The sequence below is a fragment of the Saimiri boliviensis genome, chromosome 16, assembly GCF_048565385.1.
Source record: "Saimiri boliviensis isolate mSaiBol1 chromosome 16, mSaiBol1.pri, whole genome shotgun sequence".
Classification (NCBI taxonomy): domain Eukaryota; kingdom Metazoa; phylum Chordata; class Mammalia; order Primates; family Cebidae; genus Saimiri; species Saimiri boliviensis.
In genome coordinates, this window is record NC_133464.1 from 39,080,001 (window position 1) to 39,086,404 (window position 6,404).

Below are 6,404 nucleotides of genomic sequence, written 5' to 3' on the forward strand. Positions count from 1 at the left end.
TATCCACTCATTGATGGGCATTTGGTCTGGGTTCCATATTTTTGCAATTGCAAATTGTGCTGCTATGAACATGAGTGTGCAAGTATCTTTTTCATATAATGATTTTTCTCTGGGTAGATACCCAGTAGTGGGATTGCTGGATCAAATGGCAGATCTACTTTTAGCTCTTTAAGAAATATCCATACTGTTTTCCACAGTGGTTGTACTAGTTTACATTCTTACCAGCAGTGTAAAAGCTTTCCCTTTTTACCACATCCATGCCAATATCTATTATTTTTTGATTTTTTTAAAATTATGGTCATTTTTGTAGGAGTAAGGTGTTACTGAATTATGGTTTTGATTTGCATCTCTCTTATAATTAGTGATGTTGAGCATTTTTTACATGTTTTGTTTTTCATTTGTATATCTTCTGCTAAGACTTGTCTATTCACGTTCCTTAGCCTGCTTTTTGATAGGATTATTTTGTTTCTTTCTTCCAGCTAGAATTTTTGATGATTCTTATACTCACTAATGCTTTAGAATCTTTCCTGAGGTGTGAGAACAGAGAAAAGAAGAGACACTTGAGGGACACTTACATTTAAGGGCTACAGGATGAAGATATCAGCTAAATAGACTGAAGAGCCACCTGAGTTACAGGATGAGAGCCAGGGAGAATTGTGTTGTGTTGTAATGCCAAAACAGGACAACATTTCTAGAATATCTATAATGCCATGCCATAGACAGATCAAATTGTATAGACTCTGAGAAGAAAATGTTGGCCATTAAGAGGTCATTAATGACCACTGAGAAGAGTGTAGCTGATGTGGGAGGAGAGGAGAAGGAATTAAGTACAAAGATAGGGCATTAACTTTTGAAAGTTGCCTATGCCAATACCACTTCCCCCATGTATGTATGTGTATATGTGTGTCAGTGGTGGTTGGCGTTTGGTCATGTACACACACACATACACACACACGCACACTTTGAAGGGGGTACTAAAAGGGAGAAAAAGAGTAAGGAGAGATGCTGAAAAATCCTCAGGTGAAAATAGCTTTAGATGACCCAATTATAATAAGGAAAGGAAACAGATAATAGAATTGACAGCTTTGGGATTGGAAGTGATCTGCAATGGAGATAATAGGAAATAGAATATAGACAGAAAAACAAAAACACTGGGCAACAGTAGTGAGGGCCTAGCTGATATTCAGTAACATGAATTTATAATGCTTCCAAGCAGGAAGAGTCACAGATTTCCACAAGAATTTTTCAGCACTCTAACTGCAAAACCTAAGAATTTTCTCTTTCTCTCTCCTTTTTTCCATTAAATATTTACATGCTAACTACCAGATTGCAAGGTAACATGGTAAAGGTAGAAATGGTCAAGAAAAGCCTGATGTATAAATTTGGCAACAAAGCAATCTAGAGAGACAATGAATTCTAGTACTCGGATGGCTGATAAAGTCCAAGGATAGGCAGGAAGAAAAGTAAAACCAGGAGGGGCTTGACAGATTGGAAAAATATGGAAGGGCTTTATGAGACAGGGACTTGTAATGAATGCAAATAAAGTAATAATTTAGTGGGAATGAATGAACCAGGAGAAGAGCTAGAAGGACAGGAGATTAGAGAACAGAATTTGAATTCAAGTGTTTGCAATTTCTTTCTTCTTCAAAGCTACCTTTGAGAAATTAATTTTAATGTAGTTCAGTTGTATAACATTGCTAATTGGGTGTGTGTGTGTGTAAAGAATTTGCATTGTGATTTTCAAATAGCTCTTAAATGAAAAAATTTATAGTCATTCATGAGTTTTCAAGGAACAACCAGCAGGTAAAAAATTTAAACAATTACCTTATTTGTTTGATGTGTAAACAGAATATAATTTATAAATCAGTCATTTGTTTTTCCCACTTCAGTGGTGGTTGGCATTTGGTAATATGGACACACACACACACTTAGATGATCTGGTATTTGCACCTATACAAACATGATTTAAATAACAAATACTAGCATACTGTCTGCATCCATGTTAACTGATTTTTTTTTTCCAGAATAAACCATAACCAAGACTTCTTACATTAAGCACTCAGCAAGGTTAGCTACTACTACAATGAAAGTGAATGTTTTGTTCATGTCACAAATCAACCATTCATACGGAAGATATGTCCAACAAAATTAAAATAAAATGTTACTTTATGTGTAATTCCGTATTAGAACAACCTCAAAAATAAGTAACAGAGTGATAACAGTTAATAATAATTTCTGAGCATCCGCCCTCCCCACTCTGGGTCCTGTTTCCATTGCTCTGTTTCCTCCAATCTGAGAGGATACAGGTGGCTCTACCACCTCTGTGGCTCTGTGACCTGCAGATACTGGGAGTACTGTAGGGAGGATGCCAAGACATGATGATGGACTGGAGACATTGTCAGCATGCTCTCTTACTTGGAAAAACAAAGTATGTGTAGAGATTCACACGATGAACTCTTTTACAAGAAGCAACACCAGAATTTAACAGAAGAATTGAAAGAAACCACAAATTCTTTGAAAGAAGTGCTGGCAGCAGCCTACACCGTGAACCAGATAGAAAACTCTTGAGTCTCCAGAGCATAAGATGGATAGACTTGGTCACTGGAATAAACACTCCCACAGTGGAGCTGGGCAGCCCAGGCCACAGGGGAAGGCCTTAACCCTATGCAGTGTGGGAGCTGATTAGTGAGCGTGGAGAATACATGAGAAGGAGTGGCATCAGGATGTGCTCTGCATGCACTACCAGACTCCAGTGGGGAGGGAGGAAAGTCATTCCTGATCCTACCTCACGGTGGACCTCGCAGAAGTCTGCCAGCTAACTCAGGCTGCAGTCACAGGTTGAAAGGAGCTCTTGAGAACTGCAATATGATTTTAAGTGGAGACTAACTCTGTTGGCCAGAACCAGGGGGATAGCATGAACTGTGCTTCAGTGCAGCAGCTGGGTATCCCTGCTTCACAGGTGGATAGGGAGGGGCATGGCCTGAAAGCCTAGTTTTTGTCAATGATAGGAAGTCTTATTGCCTGGGGCAATTTTGTGTTCTAAGGGCAGATTGCCTGGAACACAACCAGCTGCTGTTAGCAGAATACTGTGGGTATGAAACTTGCTGTGTCAAGTGCATGGGAGCTGAGTGGGCCTTACTGCCTCCTGCTACTCCCCCTGCCCCACTCCTTGTGTCAATTCTTCTGTGCACCACAGGCAACTCTGCTCCTCCGTGGAACATTACCCCAGTGGCCAGAAAGCTTTTCTCTGATCCCCAGTGGGGGCACTGCTTGTACTTGTACCTGGAGAGCCTGAATGAGGACTTGCCTGGTCCAGCCCTCACCGGGCTTTACCATTGTATGATCCCTGGTAGCATAACACAATGGACAGGGATATTTGGAGGCTCGATACCCCTGTCCATTGCCTGGGACGCCAGAATGCCTGCCGTGGGTAATATAAGACAAGCACAAATTCCACTGCTACCACTGCACCTGGTACTCTTTTGCAAGCACCACCTCCTAGCTGGTAGCCAACCGGCACAGCCGATTATGACACCTGAAGGCAGAATAACACAACACTCAGGAAGGAGAAAACTTCTGCATACCCTCAGCTACTGCCATTGCCTGCATCACCCTGGCTAACAAGGAGGTCTTGAGTCTGTCCATGTGCCCAGTACATTACTGCCACTGCTGTCATCTGAGAAAGCCAACACTAAGGCTATTTGTAACCAAGGAAATCTGAGTCTACGTCACTCCTCTCCTACCCCCATCAGAGCTGGTGCTGGTACCCGCTGCTGGAAGACTAGAGGACAGGTCACATTACTGGATCCTTTGCAGATATTCTCCAGGACCATCCTGGAGTTTGGGAGCCCCATTGGGCAGCTAGACCCAGAAGAGTCAGAGGATTCACAGGAATTTGGCTCTCTAGGTAAAGGAGGAGTGGCGCGCATTACGGAGGTACTCTGTAGGACAAAAGAAACCAGACTGCAGGCCTTGAGGCCCCAAACTTTCCACTTTTGGGAAGTTGTTTTCAGCAGAGGCACAGGCGCAGTGCTGGGCTCACAGGGGAAAGTCTACAAGAAACATCAGCATTCCTGCAGAAGAAAAGAGATGCTTGTCTGATTTGAACAGCTGGAATAGCAGGTCAGGAGTATGCCTGGGAGGTGGATCACTTTCCTGCTGGCCTGGAAGGAGAGCTGTGGTGGCTCCCTCCTTTCTCCCTGAAAAAACCTCAGTGCATTTCACAGACCTTTCCCAGCTGCTTCTGTCAAGGCTGGGAGCTCTGCTCACCACAGAGTATGGCATTTACCTACCTGCTTTAGTGGAAGGGGGTTTTTACCTATGGGCACCTCCTACTGGCCTGAAGCTTACACTATTCAACTCTGTGAATATAATACTGGGGCTTTTTTTTTTTTTAAAGGGCACACCACTGGGGAATGAGAGAAGCTTCATGAGACCTCTGCCATTCTAGCCCCACAGGAGACAGCGAACCTGCTCATACATCCAGCACATTGCTACTACCACCAGCATCTGAAAAAGCCATCACACAAGATTCTCTGTAACTAAAGAACTCATACAGAGCCTTCACATTGAAAGCACTGAATCAAAGCTAGGTAACAAACTATAAAGTCACATCCCCGAGGGGTTAAAACAAATAAATTTTAAAAACTCTCAATTGTATTAGAAATATATTAAGTTCCTTCTCATTCAGGTAGACAAAATAGTCAACCCCAATGAGAAGAAACCAGAAAAACAATTCTGGCAATATGAAAAAACAGGATTCTATAACACCCCCAAAAGATCACCCCAACTCTCTAGCAGTAGATCCAAATCAAGATGAAATCTTTGACATACTAGATAAATAATTTAAAAGGCTGACTAACAAGTTACTCAAGGAGATACAAGAGAAAGGTGAAACCAACATAAAGAAATTAACGCTGGGCTGGGAATAGTGGCCTGTAATCCCAGCACTTTGGGAGGCCAAGGTGGGCAGATCTCCTGAGGTCAGGAGTTTGAGAGCAGCTTGGCCAACATGGTGAAACCCCATCCCTACTAAAGATACAAAAATTAGCTGGACATAGTGGTGGCGTGTGCCTGTAATCCCAGCTACCTGGGTGGCTGAGGTGGGAGAATCGCTTGAACCTAGGAGGTGGAGGTTGTAGTGAGCCGAGATTGTGCCACTGTACTCCAGCCTAGGCGATAGAGCAAGACTCCATCTTGAAAGAAGGAAGGGAGGGAGGGAAGGAGGGAGGGAGGAAAAGGGGGAGGAAGGAAGGAAAGAAATTGTCATTAATTTCTTTCTCAGTGCGGTGGCTCACGCCTGTAATATCAGCACTTGGGGAGGCTGAGGCAAGTGGCTCACTTGAGGCCTGGCCAACAAGATCAGCCTGGCCAACATGGTGAAACCCAGGCTCTATTAAAAATATAAAAATTAGACAGGTGTGGTGGTGCACACTTGTAGTCCTAGCTACTTGGGATGCTGATGCATGAGAATTGCTTGAATCTGGCAGGCAGAACACAGGATTTTTAGGGCAGTGAAACTACTCTGTGTGATGATTTGATGGTAGACACATGTCATTATATATTCGTCTAAACCCCACAGAATGCATGACATCAGCCAGATGTGGTGGACTCTTCCCAACTTTTGGCAACTGCTTTTTACTGACTCCATAGTTTTGCCTTTCCCATCATGTCATATAGTTGTAATCATACAGTTTGTAACCCTTTCAGATTGTCTTTGCCTCCTTTTAAAAGTTACTTTATCTCTTCTGTCCTGTTTTTCCACCCCTTAGATCTTACAAGACATAATCTATCTTAAAAAATAAATCCCTGGATTTTCTGAGAGAATAATTTAATGAAAGTTGCTTTATTTGGAACTTAACAAATATTTTACAAATGAGGACACTGCAGCCAAAGAGGTTAAAAAACTTTTCCAAGTTTACGCAGCTAGTAACTGCCAGAGCTGAGATTAGAATCTAGTGAGTCTGGCTCCAGAACTGTGTTCAGGCAATACTTGTTACTGCTTCCCAATAACAGAAAATAAAGCAATATTAAAAATAACCCAGAGTGTGAACAGAAAAGAACAGAAAAGAATCCCTCTCCCCTATGACCCAAAGATAAAGAAGGTGTATTAAAGGCACATGCACATGTGCACTGATGTGTGTAAACACACACACACACACACACACACACAAATGATAAATAAAGGTAACTAGCCACAAAGAAATATGCTTCACAACCATTCTTCCATTCTAGAGATGTCCGATTGCTTTAGCCGGAATGCCTGTGTTCATGCAGCATCTATAGGTCTAATGCCCTTTTCCTTGCTGGTTTGGCCACTTTCAGAAGATACTTAAAAACCATGGCACTCAATCTAAGCCTCCTGCATGCCCACTGGGCTGGGAACTAAAGGCAGTATGAACTGT

At 42.5% G+C, this 6,404-nt stretch overlaps 1 protein-coding gene across 3 annotated transcripts in view; it reads right to left on the reverse strand.

Annotated features, from left to right (window-relative positions):
* Positions 1–6,404, reverse strand: part of PIBF1 (progesterone immunomodulatory binding factor 1) — a 238,647-nt gene that overhangs the window by 63,934 nt on the left and 168,309 nt on the right. The gene's annotated exons all lie outside the window — the stretch shown is intronic.